The following is a 16,931-nucleotide window of genomic DNA, read 5'->3' on the forward strand; positions in this document are numbered from 1 at the left end:
GAAGAAATTCCATTAGGGTTACTTTTCCCTCTTTAATTTGTCTTCTAAAAAGTGTTGCTTCCTAAATCCTGGTATCATCGAATATGGTCTCTACCATGATTTTTTTTCCTCTTTGTTGCGCATTTCTACCTTTAACGTGTACTTCAGGCTTAGGTTGTCATTTCGGTTTATTCATTTAAATGGGCTTTTGTTGTGATTTCCTTCATCTGATTTTAGTGCTTCTGAGGAAAACTTATGTGTTAAAGCAACCAGCACCATAGATTCAGGACATGTGAACATTATAATGAGAAGCACATTATGCACAGGTGTGTTCCCCTGACCTCTTCTCTTTACTCCACAGAACAGTGAAAAGGAATTGCTAAAATGTAAATGACGTTTTAGTGTTGAAAAGCAAAATGAAAAAGTGTAGTCAGATTTTTTTTGGTGCTTATATAATTTCCCTCTGTGCTCTAGGTACTTCAGGCAAGAAAGGGGGTATCATTTCTTTTGGAGTCATTACAATGCCTAGATCATATCTTTTAGTGGCTTTAAATTTTCTCTTTAAATCAGTTTTGTGTTTCATTTTTACTAATTCCTAAGTTAAATGGACCTAATTCATACCACCTCACCAAAATGGCAAATACACTTGTCTCTGCTCACATACATTTTATTTTACTTTCTTTTGCCTGGAATCTCTGGAAGATAAGTCTTCTCAAGCCTGGTGGAAATTATTCTCCCTGCTGCTCGAACAGTGTCCCTCACCTCTTCGTACTCTGCTTTAGAGAAAAAATCTATCCCTTAGCCACCTTGCCCCTTCTGGAGTTAATAATCCTAATTGTTCCAGTTATAGTTAGGGAAAGTAGTTAGGATGAAGGGCTAAGATGTGTGCTTCTTGATCCCTGTGCAGTTTTCTTGTGACTTTGGGCAACTTTCTTAACCTGTTTTATGTTAAACCTGTTGAAGAATGAAGTGAAGAAGAAGGCACAGGAACTAGGTACCCTGGGCTTAAGTTCTGATTTCCCTACGTGTGATTTTGGGCAGTTTATGTATTTTCTATGAGCCTCAGTTTTCTCATCTGTAAAATCGAGTAATAATATAACCCTTTTATAGGGTTTTGTGACAAGTGAACGAACTAAAATAGAAGCACCTGCTTCTGTTACATAGCGCACCTGCTATGTAATATGCATTAAATGAATATTAGCAGTTATGATCTCTGTGTTGTTGTAAGGATCAAATGAAATTATTTATATGATGGAACTTGAAAACCATAAGTCTAGTGGCACCCTTGATTTAGCTGTGAGAACCCAATTTGAATCTTGGCTCTATTACTTAGTGTACTTAATGTGTAAATTTGGTTTTGTCACTTACCTTTTCTTGATCTCCTGTGATTCTTAGGTAAAATGGTGAAAAAAAACCTGTATGGTATCATGGTTGTTTTGAGGATTCAGTGAGTTTTGTGAGAATCACTTCTTAAAATGCAAGATGCTGTGTCAATTTTACCTATTACTGCTCACCTGTAAAATATTACTGTACTTTTTCTTCAAAATGTTCAATTTATATTGTCACGCCAAGTAATGCTGTTTAGAGAATATTTGTACCTTTAAATGTGTACATCTGTTAAACCTATACTCACACTAAGCTGTAAACTCTTAAAAATAACATGCTTTCATTTTTTAGTATAATGCGGTTATAGAAGGGGCTCAGTGCAGAGTGCCTAGTATCAGATGGGGCTGTTCAATGGTTTGTAAAGGAGTTAGCTACCTAGTTCATTCCTAAGAACAAGCAAATACTGGATGTAAAGGAGTCTGTAAAGTAGTGTACTAAGAGCACATGCTTAAAAATATGAATTTTCCTTTTAAAACACTCCCTTCCCAGAATATAATGATGCTAAAATAACTTTTTTTGCAAAAAAATTTTTAAATAATATATTTAAAGGAAAATGTAGAGTGAAGTGCAAAATTGAATCCCCCCCCCCCGCCCCAAGGTAATGACTTTTGGGGGGGGGGTTGCATATGGCAGTTTTTGTGGAACACATAACTTTTTTATACAAATTTTGTTTTTATTATTTGAAATGCCATGGCTTTGTAAATCCAAGTTCTAAGCTTATTTGTTTTAAAGACCAAACAGGTCCTCCAACTCTGAATAGTTTTATATAAATGTAACATTACAACCGGGGTAGCGGTGGGGGGGAAGGCCCTTGTCAATATGTCTAAGACCATGAGGGAATTGCCAAAAATTTGGATACATTCCTGCACAAATTTGCACCTCCAACTATACTGTCGCCCAGGCATTTTTCTGTGCCTAGATTTTAATGGATTTCCAGCAGACAGTTTCAGTTGCATTTCCTCTCAGCTGTTAGTCACACACACCATATTTGGTAGACTCAGAGTCTGTTGAATTTCTTTCCTTTTGGGTTAACACGTGCATGCAAAGAGCATTCGTTATACAACAATGATCAGGTAAGTATAGCCATGTAATTTGGTTTATTTAAAAAATAGTGTGGAAATATTTCAAGCATCTGATATTTCCTATGTAGTTTCTGTCTTGTAAAATTTTTTGTGTTAGCTAGGAATAGAAGGTATGCTTAGTAAATGGTGGATAGTGATAATAGAATTTTCTCAAATTATTGCCTTGAAAACTAGAAGTTATGTCATCTGATCAATTACGTAGGTACTTAACAAATGCTGATTTGCCCTGCTGTTTTGATATTTTGTCCACTTTGACATTTTGTAATTGCAAGGTATTGTCAGATTATCTAAAGTTCATAAAAGGCTGAGATTTCAGAGTCCACTGGACTGATGGTTCTGATGGCAGATGTCTTTGAAATAGTGCATGTGATTTATTTTGCATTTTAAAGCTTCCTTGTGGTAAAAGATTTTTTTATGGTACTGCTGATTTCTTAATGATCATTTCTTGGTGTATATTTTGATCATTAGAAACCACTTATTACATAGAGTCTGTGATATATACCACAACTCATTTTATAAAATATTGCAAATTATAGTAGAAGCTTAATATATGCTGTTACAAGTGTATTTTTTCCTCTGCCTCATTGCTGAAGTTAAAAAGGGGTTTCCTTGTGTATTTCTGTAAAATTTCAGTTATAATGCAGTTAAATCATTTTGGTAATCTTTGATTTTGCTAGTTTTGTTGATTGCTAAATTTACGTTATCACTAGAACATGAATCAGGACTTTAAAAACTACTTGACCATGTATAAAATTAGGTCTTAGCCATGAAACCTAACTATTGCATTTATGTCCCTAAGTAGTCTTTTTTGTGCTATAATAGGTATGCCAATGACTTTTGCAACATTTTTTTCTCTTTTTGGCATCCAGGCAGCCATGAAATAACTGCAAATTTTCAACCTGTGGTTACTTGAATTGGAAGTAGAACTAAGATGATATAGATGAATCAGGTTGTTCTGATTATACATGATTGATTTGGCAGTTTGGAACTAATTGGGCAAATAATACTAACTTTTGAAAGTTTCTTGATTCAAACAGTGTTTTCAGAAAAAAATTTGTAAATCATTTTATTTGTGTACATGGATTCTACAACTCTTCAGTTATTGAGAACCCAAAGCAGCATGTGTCATCCTTATCATTGTAGTGTCCTTTAGTTATGTTTAGTTGTATTTACATTTACGTAGGCTTTAATCTTAGATACGTATTCTCCTTTTTTGGTAAATAAAAATATTGATAATCAAAAGTAATTAGGATAGGTAAAAATAAACATAGGAATTCCCATTGTGGTTCAGTGAGTTAAGAACCCAACATAGTATCCATGAGGATGCAGGTTTGATCCCAGGCCTTGCTCAGTGAGTGGGTTAAGGATCCAGTGTTGCCACAAGCTGCGGTGGAGGTCACAGTTGTGATGTGGATCCATTGTTGCTGTGGTGGTGGCTGTGGCATAAGCTGGCAGCTGCAGCTCCAGTTTGAACCCTAGACTGGGAACTTCCACATGCTGTACTTGTGGCCGTAAAAGAAAAGGAAAAAAAGAAAAAAACCCATGTTTCCAGGAAATAATAAAAACATTTTCAGTATTCCAGCATCACAAACTTAAAGAATGTGGATGTGGAGTTCCCGTCGTGGCTCAGTGGTTAACGAATCCGACTAGGAACCATGAGGTTGCGGGTTCGATCCCTGGCCTTGCTCAGTGGGTTAAGGATCCTGCATTGCCGTGAGCTGTGGTGTAGGTCGGAGATGAGGCTTGGATCCCGTGTTGCTGCATTGCTGTGGCTCTGGCATAGGCTGGCGGCTACAGCTCTGATTCGACCCCTAGCCTGGGAACCTCCATATGCTGCAGGTGCAGCCCTAGAAAAGACTAAATAAATAAAGAATGTGGTTGTGAGGTATTTCATTGTGGTGTTAATAACTAGTATAAACTTTACCTGACTGATGATTGAGATCAGTTGGTCAATCAGTCAATCACTGAGAGCTTTGATTCTTTATACAGTTAGATTAATACTTTTCTTTTCTATTGAAATATTTAGTCAACTGAATGTAATAAATTTTAATAATTTTTATGAGGTTTTTTGATTTAAAAAAATTTTTTTAATTTATTGAATTTATTGATTTACAATGTTTGTTTCAGGTGTACAGCAAAGTGATTCAGTTATACAAACATATATATCTATTTTTTTCAGTTCTTTTCCCTTATAAGTTATTACAAAATATTCAGTATAGTTGCCTGTCCTATATAAGTAGGTCCTTGTTGGTTATTTTATATATAGTTCTTTTTAAAAAAATTTTTATTGAAGTGTAGTTGATTTACAATGTTGTGCTGTACAGCAAAGTGATTCAGTTACACATATGTAAATATATATTATTTTTCTTATTCTTTTCCATTATAGTTTCTCACAGGATATTGAATATAGTTTCCTGTGCTATACAATAAGATCTTATTGTTTATCCATCCTATATATAATAATTTGCATCTGCTAATCCCAAACTCCAGTCCTTCCCTCCCCTACCTCCCCACTCCCTTGGTAACCACAAGTTTGTTCTTTATATCTGAGTCTTTTTCTGTTCCGTAGATAAGTGGAATCTCAAATGTGACACAATGAAGCCTGTAAGTGATATCATGTGGTATTTGTCTGTCTATGAATTACTTCACTTAGTGTGATAATCTTTAGGCCCATTTGAGTTTTTTCAGTGCTAATGATCACGAATTGCTATAAAGCACATACTAGGATTTACTTGGGCATTTAACTTCTTTTATTAACTAAAATTTTAATTAATTTTTAAAAGTCTTTCCCTTGGGCTGATACTAAGGCAGGCCAGCTCCTAGTGTCTCTTGGGTTGGGTTGGTATTTTTTTTAACATTCATTTATTAGTGTGTACAATGTTTTTTTTAATAAATTATTAGCAGTTTAGTTAATGATTACATGGAAAGCTGTGTTAAAGCTTTTAAGTTGTAACAGTATCATTTAGTAAACTGCACTGTGATTTATTGAATGGAGTCTTAATAAAATATTTTTACTCTAAAATATAGTTCTTTTTTTTTCTTTTTTGGCCACCCCAACCCAGGATCAGATCCTAGCTGCAGTTTTGACCTAAGCCTCAGCTGCATCACTGCTGGATCCTTAACCCACTGCGCCTAGCCAGGGATCAGACCTGAATCCTAGTGTTCCCATGATGCCATTGATCTCATTGCACCACAGTGGGAACTCCTAAAATATAATACTTCTATAATTTATATTTTATACTACTTTATAGATTACTAAGCACATTCTAAAAGGTCACCTCATTTTATATTTTTATTTGATAAATATTTAATGACTGCAATGGGCAGAATGTTAGGAAAAATAAGGCCATCTACACAAATAGACATCATAGAAGACATAAATGGTATTATAAGTCTAGCATGAATAAAGTGCTGTGGATTTTCAAAGGAGGGAAAGATTACTTCTGCCCACAGAGATGAAGGAAGGCTTTTATATAATATGGATTTAAATGAATTTTTTAAATCGTATGTAGATGGGGCTCAAGTACCAAATAAACAGTTTGGAGAGCATGTTCAAAAGACTTTAAATATCTGATCATAATGAAAATGTTACTTTATTCATGGGTGTGTTTGTTGCAACTATCAGTATAAGTATATTTTTGTAGTAGGAAATTTTTTAGGTGACAAAATTCCCATGATTCTAGTTAAAAGTTGATGTAACAATACTTAAGATGAATTCACACACCTTTCATATGCTGTAATCTGTCTCTTACTCTAGGAGGGTAGATTTGGAGGGGAGAGAGCACAGCTTTGTTATTTGCTTTTGATTTTAAGTATCAACTATAGTTGTAATTATACACAGTCATGGAAAATTTTTTTCTTTTTTTTAGTTAAGTGAATTCCTTTTCTAATACTACAGTTCTCCTATTAACAATTTAGAACTTTGCTTATTGCCACCAACAACAGCAATAATAGAAATGTTAATAGCCGTTATTAAAGAGAACCTTCTAAGTGACAGGTATATATTTACCAGACACTATATTTAATCCACTCTGCACCTTCCAGATAGACAGTATTAGCCCCATTTTAAAATAAAGTTACAGGACTTCCCATTGTGGTTCAGCATTAACGAATCCAACTAGTATCCATGAGGATATCAGTTCAATCCCTGGCCTCGCTCAAGGTTGAGGATCGTGGTATAGTTTGCAGATGCAGCTCAGATCTGGCATGGCTGTGGCTGTGGTGTAGGCCAGCAGCTGCAGCTCCAATTTAACCCTATGCCTTGGGTATGGCCCCAAAAAACAAAAAGCAAAAAAAAAAAGGTGGGGGGGGATTGATTACAGAAGACTGAAATGTTTTGGTGAAATTAATTTATTAACTGATTAAAAAATTGCAGCATCTAATAAGCTCCTGGACAACTTCTTCCAAATCATTTGCTTGCTGCTGGGAAAAAAACCCCAAAAAGCAAAACTCAGTCCTTAAACAAAGCCTAGAGAAACCTGCTTAGAACTTCTATGGTTCTTTCTTTTTTTTTTTTTTTTTTTCCTCGGGACCACATCCGTGGCATATGGAATTTCCCAGGCTTAGGGGTTGAATTGGAGCTGCAGCTATAAGCTTATGCCACAGCACAGCAACTCAGGACCTGAGCCATGTGTGTGACCTACACCACAGCTCACAGCAATGCCAGATGCTTAATACCCTGAGAAAGGCCAGGGCTCGAACCCTCATCCTCATGGATACTAGTTGGGTTTGTCACCACTGAGCCACGACCCGGACTCCAGGCTCATCTTGTTTAACCTGTAAAGAATGGAAGACAAATGTTTGTTATTTTGTTTCTTTTACAGCACTTTTGTCTGTGTCAAATTCCTACAGCAGTTTGGCAACTGAAAGAAAAACGATAATTAGAAGTTTTGTACTTGTTGAAAAAAAACTCTGGTATAGCAAGTGGTATAAAAATGTACATAGAATACAGTTTTTTTTTTGTTCATTTGTTTTGTTTTTTGTCTTTCTAGGGCTGCACCTGCAGCCTCCCCTCTGTCTATTCCCAGGTTAGGGGTTGAATAAGAGCTATAGCTATAGGCCTATGCCACAGCCACAGCAACCCAGGGTCCAGGCCTAGTCTGTGACCTACACCACAGCTCAAGGCAATGCTGGATCCTTTAAGCAACTGAGAGAGGCCAGAGATCGAACCTGTGTCCTCATGGATACTAGTCATGTTCATTATCGCTGAGCCACAACAGGAACTCCTGTAATCTTTTTTTTTTTTTTTTTTTAATGCCCACACCTATGGCATAGGGCTAGGAACTGAATTTGAGCCACAGCTTGGATCCTTTAATCTGCTACACTGGGCTGGGGATCTAGCCTTTGCCTCCATCACAGTCAGGTTCTTAATCCACGTGCCACAGTGGTAACTCTGTTATGTAATATTTATATACAGTTAAGATTATCTATTTTTGTTAGATTACACAGGGATTACAATTTGTTACATAAAATTTGTTATATGAAATTATATCATATATTTAATTATAAAACAGTAATCAAGATTCTAGTAAACCTCCACCCAACTTAATTATTAGAAAATTCCCTCTACTTTTGAAACTACTTATGTGTTCTTGCTGATTCCTATCCATTGCCTCATTCCAAAAGCTAATCACTACTCCTAACTTTTTAAGGAGAGATCCTCTTTTATTTCTCTATACCCTGGGACTTTTTAATTAACTGGTTGATCTTAGTTTGATGAATCAGTTGCCATTGCAAAAACTCTACACTCATTATCTGGGTAAATTGTGTTTTATTTTGAGTTGTATGTGTATAAATTCATGAAATAAACTATATTCTCATATCAGTATATAATTTTACTCTCTCCCTTAAGGCTTAAGTTATTTGGAATTTTTTTTTAGTAACAAGAAATGCTTTTGAAAAAAATTCATTTATGATGATGTATGCACATTGAAATTAAGCAAGAGTAGGTTATATAGGGCTAATTTATTAAAGGTAAACAGAGTAATTGAAAATTAAGCAGATTTTTACTCTATCTTATACAAAATTATAGACTGCTGAGATATGCCACATTGTGGCATTAGTGTTTAAAATTTGGTGTTTTGGTAAGGAAATACTTTTGCAATTTTTGGAGGCTGTGTTCTGGATAACTTGAATTTTTGCTGAATTTTTTCAGTAATAGTCCGGGCCTAAAATCTGCACATCTCCAGTGGACTCACCAACTTTCCCCTTCTGTGATAGCGCCATAATTTCCCTAGGCTTGATTCCTTTCTTTTCCTTCTGTCTTCTTTTTTACCATTCTAATTTGAGCACTCTTTTCTGCTTCAACTCTTTTAAATAGCTTCTAAGACAGGTTTTCCAGCTGATAGATGCAAAATTTTTTATTCATTTATTCGCTTCATCATTTGACCTCTAAGTAACCCACTGTACTGAGCATTTGATAAGATCTAGAGATAGATGTGAATGATAGAGATTCCTACCCTCAAGTATTTCCTGGTCTATTAACGTGGATGACAGCCTGGCAAATACAGAGGATGTTGCTTTTGAGGGCTGTAATAAAGATATGCAGAGCACCTTCAGTGTAGATACTGGTTGAAGATGGTTGGTATCACAGAGTTCTTCAGGAGATTTATGTGTGAGATTGTGTTTAGGATGATAAATGAAGTGAGCCTGGTAGAGAAGGGAGAAACGGTTGGCCAGGCAAAGTAAGGTGGCCTGTTAAAATGAAGCAAAAAAATCTGGCTTCACCCTCCAACTGGAATGTGAGCACACCTAGTACTGTTGAAATCTTCTCTCCTTGAAGGCCGATTTCAAGTGCTGCCTCCTCCATAATGCTGTCCCTAACTTCCTCTCCACCCCTCCTTCCCTCCTCTAGCCAGATGTGATTTTTTTCCTCAACCTTTGAATAGCTTCTCCATGTTTTTTAAGGAGCTTGTCACATTTCTCCCCTTGTATTGCAGTTATTTATGTTGCAGCTTTCAAGCATCTTGTGGACATTTTAAACCTTACTTTTGAATCTGTGCCTGGCACAGTAATTACAATGTTGTATATACTTGTAAATATTTGTTAAATGAGTAGACAAATGAATGGGTGAGCAAATAAGATTCTTGAGATAGATATATAATTAACAAGGAGACCTATGATAGATAAAATAAATGAAAACTGAGCTGAGACTTCATGTCAGATGGCATGCGCTAACTGAATATATAAATTCCCAATTATTCATAGGTCCCAAATTATACCACTCGTTTTCTGATGACAGATTTTTCTTTCTTGGAGTTTTGTATCATTCAGGCAATTTTTGAGGAACTGTGTTCAAATTCTTATGACTTTTAACTCTGTAATATAAAATGGCTCAATAATAAGGGGTAATTAACATGTTCATTGTCGTGTGTCCATCAATACCACTTAGTAATATCAGATTCATGCCGTTATTACATTATTTTAAGATGTTGGGGTTTTAAAATTTTTAATCCATTACTGGGAGGTAGTTACTGTTTTGCTTATCATTTAACAAAGCTCCCTTTAAAAAGAATTTTGGTGCTACTTTATAGCACTTTGGATACTCAAAACATGGATATTATTTGCTTAGAATTTTTTTTCTTTTTTTTAGTAAAGGCAGTTAGAGACCAGCTGTTACAACTGCTGTGTCTGTCAATTCAGAAACTTGGTAAAAGGACTGGAAAGTGTACTTGTTTCAGTACTGTAAGCTCTTTAAAACAGAACATATGTGGACTTCCCTTGTGGTATTGGGAGTTCAGGATCCAGCATTGTCACTGCAGGGGCTTAGTGCTGTGGCATGGGTTTGATCCTTGGCCCAAGAACTTGCACATGTCAAAGACAAACAAACAAAAAAACTAGAACATATGTTTTAAAGCACTTGTTTGTGTTTCCTCTTTAAGGAGCTTTTCTTGCGTGATGTTGTAGAACTGTGAAGTCCCCACTTTCCTATATCTTTATAGTGTATATTATATATACATTTTAGAAAATATAGTATTTTCATAAAAGCATTTCAATCATATTTTTAAACAGCAACTTAAAGGCCATAATCATGGTAGCAGAAGTGATTTGTGAAATTAGTTCAGCTGAACATTCTGGCTGTTTTGTAGAAACTTTATTACTTTAGTAAAGCAAATTGTATGTTTATATTGAAAATTATATATATATATATTCACTTTGGTTATATAGAGAATTGTATACTTTGGACATACCTCTGAAATACATTTTTACTTATTAGCAATTTAGATAAAAACATTTAAAATTATAAAAATATATATCCTAATTACAGAATCTGGGGTAATACAGAAAAATAGCAGATGACTGTTACCCCAACCAGTCACTGTTAACAGTTTGTTTTCCTTCTTTTTTTCTTCTTACTAATTTCTCAGAATATTGGACTAACTTTGTGTCTGGCTTTTTTGCTTAATATAAAATTTTCCTTAGTGAGTACAACTTCTTTGAATTATACTTCACTAAGCAAAACATCAGTTTTAGCATTGCTAGTTTTTTAAGGTTCATTCTTTGCTTTAATAAATAACAATAGTAAAAATTGGTTTGTAAAACTTTCATATTTCTGATTCTTAGAAAATATGCAAAAAGAAGAATTAATGGATTATAGGACTGAATTACAAAATTCTTGATCAGTGTTGCCAAATTGCAAGCTGCAAGTTTTGTACATTTCCACCAATGACATTTATGTATGCTAGTAAAACTGAATTTGGGGGAGCCTGATTCTAAGTTTCAACTTCAGGTTAACGAAGAGTTACTAATCATGTTCCATACCCCCTGCTAGGTGCTGGATAAACAAAGGTACAAAGATAAGGTCCTTCATCTCAAGGTGAAATAGCTGTGGAGTCAAGTGTGTTATCAGACAGCCTGATAAGTGTTACAATGGAAGTGTTTGCTCACTCTTGGGTGTAAGGAGGTAATTGTTGGGTTGTTGAAAGGTAAAGAGGAGCTGATCTCTGAACTGGGTTTAGAAAATGATCACTTTCAAATTTAAAGATGGATAGAAATATGTATACATACAGTATATAATAAGATCTTATTTTAAAAAGTTAATGAGAATCAAGTTCAGAAAGTGCCAATAAAGAGTGAATTGGAAAGTAGATAGCTATTTTTTAACCTTGGGTGATCAACTTACTGTGTATAGTTTCATGAAAACTGATGAAAAGAGATGGAAATGTTTTCTTTTATGAATCATTAAGTGCAGCAAGATCTGTTGGAAGGTATTAAATAAGTAGGGTTTGGGGGATTTTACAGCCCTGAGTCGTTAGGGATGAACAACTGATAAGGGAGGAATAACAACTTATCTACCTCACATTTTGTTGTATTTAGCTTTGGGGCAATACAGAAAAAAAAAAAAAAACAAAAAACTGAGTGACTAAGTGAAAGATAAAGGACAGGAGGATAATTAGAAATTAAAAAAAAAATCAATTTTTAAAGTGCCCTAGAGAATTCCTTTTTTTTTTTTTGGTCTTTTTAGGGTCGCACCTGTGGCATATGGAGGTTCCCAGGCTAAGGGTCCAATCGGAGCTACAGCTACCGGCCTACTCCAGAGCCACAGCAACGCCAGATCTGAGCCACATCTGTGACCTACACCACAGCTCATGGCAAAGCCAGATCCTTAACCCACTGAGCAAGGCCCGTGATCTGACCCCCCACCTCATGGTTCCTAGTCGGATTCGTTTCTGCTGCGCCACAACGGGAACTCCGAGAATTCCTTTTTGGTTTATAAACAAGAGAGACTAGATAGTTTCTGCAGTTGTTGCATTGCTTTAATGACTTGTTTTTTAAAAAAAAATGTTTGTAGGTTTTGGTTCAAAACCAAACATAATAAGTAAGATGTCTAAAAATGTTATTGACCTTATTCACTGCCTGAATTCCCAGTGTCTAGAATAGTGCCTGGCACCCTTCTGAGATGTTTCTCAAATAAGTGAATGAAAAAATGACTCCTGAACTACATATTATGATAAGTGAATATATATCTAGGGACTCAAAACTGTTAGCAATAATATTTGTATATGTGTACTCTTTTAAGTAACAGATTGTACAATGTAATATATTATTTAGTTGGAAAATAGTCATTTATTCCTTTCACTTAAACAATGGAAAAATCTCTCATTCACCTAGAAGACAACTTCAGTTTAAGCATTGAACCTGCCTTGCTAGGCTTAGCCATGCAGTGTTTTCCCCCTATTTTTAAAGGGAACTTAGCATCTGTAGAACATTTTAATTTGTAAGATCTCCCCAGTTTCATTAATATCAAGAACTATATAACTTGTGGTTTAAAGAGAGGCAGAATTGTTTTACTCAATATGTGCATATATATATATAAAACATAGTAGATTGTTGGGTTTTTTTATTTTGCTTTTTGTTTTGATTTTTTTGTATTGGGGTAGGAGGTTTTGTATTGGGGTAGAGGAAAAAGCCTTCTGTTGACTTAAAAATCAGTGACTCAAGTTTGGTATAGTCGTTAGAAAGTAGGAGGAAATCCTAACTCCAGATTGCAAGCAGAATTTCAGGGTCAAAGTCTGCTCCTGTTATCTCAGTATAGAGCTCCAGATTTCAGGCCAGTTTTCATTCTAGTAGAATTGGAGAAAAATAAAAAAGTGTCGAAGAACTATTTGTCTCTTATGAATAGGGCTGAAGTCTACTTTTGGTAATATTTATGTGCTTTGGAAGTTATTTTTGGGAAAAAAAAATTGACTTACCTGCTGCTTTCTATGTATTTTCTGATTAAGAAAAGGGAAAATTTAATTGTTAAGAAAGAAAAAAAATGTGTATATGGACAGAGAACCAATTATCATATTACTTATACTTCTGTATTCTCTATTTAGTACTAAGAATCATAATATCTATAATCTGTCAGTGACATAGTTAAGAGAAGTCCCCAAGGCATGATCAGGGACAGCTTATAGGATCACTAAGATAGGTAATCTTTTAAAGTAATGATGATTTTTAAAAAATGAAATTAGTATTTGTTGACCTTTTACAAATTTTGAGAAACACTTTTAGGTAGGAGACTATGTTTTAGAGTCATCTGAACCAAATCCAAATTTACGGATACAAGTATTAGAAATACACAGTGAGCACACACAGGTCGGTTTTAAAAATAGCACTGAGCTTTGAGAGAGTAATTTCTCCGTCCTGCATGGAAATGTTTCATTAGGCCTTCTGTAGCAAGGTTTTCGGGAAAAAGGTGGAGGGAAGTGAGAAATGAGTCTTTTGAAAAATTCTCGTAGCTGACACTAATGGTTATTAGGCATCTTTCATTCAAGGATCTAAGACATTCCCTGAGTCCCACTTTACTTGTGGGGTGTGGGCAGGGAACACTCCGGGATTCTTGTGCCCAGTGTGCGGAGATTCAGGCCTGTGCTCCCAAGTGGCATGTGGCAGCTGTTTCATAGTGCACATCACATTCCCTCCCAGGCCAGGGAGTGGAAGAGCCAGCATCACCCAGCTGAAATAGCAGAGGGATTTTAGAGAGAAGGAGTGAATTACCTGGACTGGAATTGGGCTAGATCTCTGGGTCAGTAACCCTCTTCCTATAAAAATGCTCTATCCTGCTTTATCCTGGAGAAGTAAAGTCTACCTCTCTTTCCATTTGTATGGTTATGTACTTTTGGGGAGCGTAACATTTAATAATGAGAAAGACAATAACCTATATCTACTATTGATAATGAAAGAAAGCAAGGTTAGTATTTTCTCTAAAAGATGTCAGAAGAGAACCATTTGCAGTATGCCTGCCAAAAGCAAGCTGTGGGAGGCGTGAAGGTAATAAAATATGCTCAGATCCCACATAAAACTTAGATCCTGATTTAGAGATGAGGAGACATACATGAATGATTGTAGAGGAGATAAAGATGAGTAGCAGAAGAATGTAGTATGATAATTCATTGTACCTAAGTAGAGATATTTAGTTGAGAAGTAACATTGAGAAAGTACAACTTAAGATGAATGGAAGGAAAGACGAAGGACACATGGGTGCAGAAAGCCATTAGTGTTTGGGTAAAATGTAGAGAATCTATGGGAAATCCGGGGAAATTTTATAAAGGTCTTTGATTGCGAAGTTGAGAATATTGTCCTGAATACAGTGGGGACTCATTAAAAGAAGCCATTTAAGACTTTACTTGGCCACAGTGAATTAGTAGAATGGATTGGCATAGAGTGTGAAGTACTGAAATTCTGAAACCTGAAGATAGTATAGAATAAGGATTACTGGAGTTTCAAGGTTGAATCATGGGGAAAATTGTAATTTTCATATAAGAAATTGAGAAGTCAAAATCATGAACTGATTTTGATGAAGATGATGAATCAGTGAGGAATTAAGGTGTAAGTTCTATATTCAGGTTGAAATATCCAAAACACCGTTGAAAATTGAGTGTGGTTCTTGAGACAGACTTGGAAAGCACTGCAATGTACTGTGCAGGTTAAGTGCATCTGCTCTGAAATTGCTGAGGTTCAACTACCCCTTCCTAGTCCTTGTGACCTTGGGTAAACTTCCTAACCTCTCCAAGCCTTGGGCTTTTATCTATAAAGCTGCAGTAATCAATTTAGCTGCTCTTCATGACCTGCCTGCACAGTAAAAGCTGTACTAGTGGAGATCACAAAGGAGGGAAGATAGAGAGGAAAAAGAGGACCTAGGACAGGGATGTGGAGGAGTACCTGTATTTTAATGGATGAAAGGATGAAAGTTTAAGAAGTGAAAGGATATAAAGGATCATGTGGTGCTTTGAACTCTGAGGGAGAGAAATTTTGCAAAGGAAGGGGTGGCTAGTAATGTTTGATATTACAGAGAAGTAGAAAGAAATGAAGACTGAGAAAAGGTCTTGGTTTTCCATACAGCAGAATTTCAGTCGTATTAGGGAAGCAATCATGAGGATCAGACTGGGCTGTTACTCATCTTCACATCCTGTAACTGAGCATATTATGTGAAATATAATTGACATTTAATAAATATTTGCCAAATGAATAAAGAATAAAACTATTTCTTGGGATTAAAGAATAAATGGAGATAACATGTAAATCCTTGCTGGTTTAATGAAATAAGAAAAGAGAGACAAGCACACATGCCAAGGGGTAATTTTAGGGATTAGCCAGGTCAAGGGAATTAACTTTGGTGATAAATAAAACAGAAGCTTATTGGAGGAAAGAGGAAAAAGAATCACTAGCGTGTAGGGAGACTGATAATGTAAGGGAAGGAGGTAAACCTTATGTGTGGTCCAGTCCTGGAGACTGTTGCTGGTGTATGTGGGAATGACATTCTTCTTGCTCAGAGGGGTCAGCAGGAGCAGGAGAAGACAGCATGTATGCCAAGATGTTTGGCATGGAAGGGAAGAGGGTTATAGTTCAGCTGAGAGCAGAGAGCTAGAAGTAGGATTAAGAGCTTGGAGGGAACAGCTTCAGATGGCCTTAGGGATTGTAGGCACAACTCCTTCAGAAGCCACGTGCAGTGGATCCTTAGCAGGTGCAGCTAACTAACGTGGCCTTGAATCCAGCCCAAACTGCCTAGGGCTTTACAAGGTGAGGCAGCCGGGATTCTGACACTTTTTTAAACATTGGAGAAAGAAAGTTTCCTTTTTTTTTTAATGTTAATTTTCCTTAATTTTTAAACTAGTAAAAGTAGAATGGCTAGAATTTAAATCCAATCCTAGGTAATATCAAAAGCCCTTCCTGTTGTCATTCTGTTATGTTCTTTCTAGGATTTGTCTGTCAGGAGGGAAAGGTGAGGAGGAAGTTAGCAGAAAATTGGGGAAAAAATTTTATTCTACTGGAATGACAGCCAGAATGATGCCACTATGGACTGTTTGATAGCAGATTTTTTTTTTTTTTTTTTTTTTTTTTTTGTACCTAAAAGGGAAGCCTGGGGAATCTTCATTTCACAATCTAACTTAGCTGTTTCCCTATTTCTATCAATTATATTCAATATCTCTACATAAACAAAAGACTCTGCAGGCAGCTTTTAATGTTTGAGTTGTACATAATTTCATCAGTAGGAAAGCATTGCTTATGGAGAAAAATTATTATAGACTCAGGAATATGAAATAAATATTATAAAGACATAAGCAGATTCGTCCTGGATATTTTATTAGCAATGCTTAATATTTTTTATCATCATGAATATTTGATTTTATGTGCCTTTGCTTACTTTCTTATCTGCATATCTCTGGTTCATTGACTATGTTGATAAGGACTTTTTGGTTTGAGAAGATTTTTAGAAAGCATTGGTATAGTGAATGATTTTCCTAAAGGTCTGTGTCATTTTCAGTTTGTTTTTCTAAGTTCACTACAAAGGCAGTGAACCCAAGGATTGCTATTGAAGTAGATGTGATCAGAATGTGTTTTCATTTTTTCTCTTTTTAATACAAAATATTTTGCCACTAACTTATTCATGTCTTCATTCTTTCTCCCCTTACTATTTCAATTGATGTTTAATATCTAATTACTCCTACTTTTCTCTCCCTCTACCACCTGATTTCCCACACACACACAAAATTCTCTTGA

The 16,931-nt window shown here is 35.6% G+C and overlaps 1 protein-coding gene across 50 annotated transcripts in view; it reads left to right on the forward strand.

Annotated features, from left to right (window-relative positions):
* Window positions 1-16,931, forward strand: part of CAMK2D (calcium/calmodulin dependent protein kinase II delta) — a 308,158-nt gene that overhangs the window by 3,190 nt on the left and 288,037 nt on the right.

Source organism: Sus scrofa, chromosome 8, assembly GCF_054392235.1.
Source record: "Sus scrofa isolate SSC_HxYL_T2T_F1_AM1 chromosome 8, Sscrofa_HxYL_maternal_Yorkshire_Landrace_v2.0, whole genome shotgun sequence".
In the NCBI taxonomy this organism is placed as follows: Eukaryota; Metazoa; Chordata; class Mammalia; order Artiodactyla; family Suidae; genus Sus; species Sus scrofa.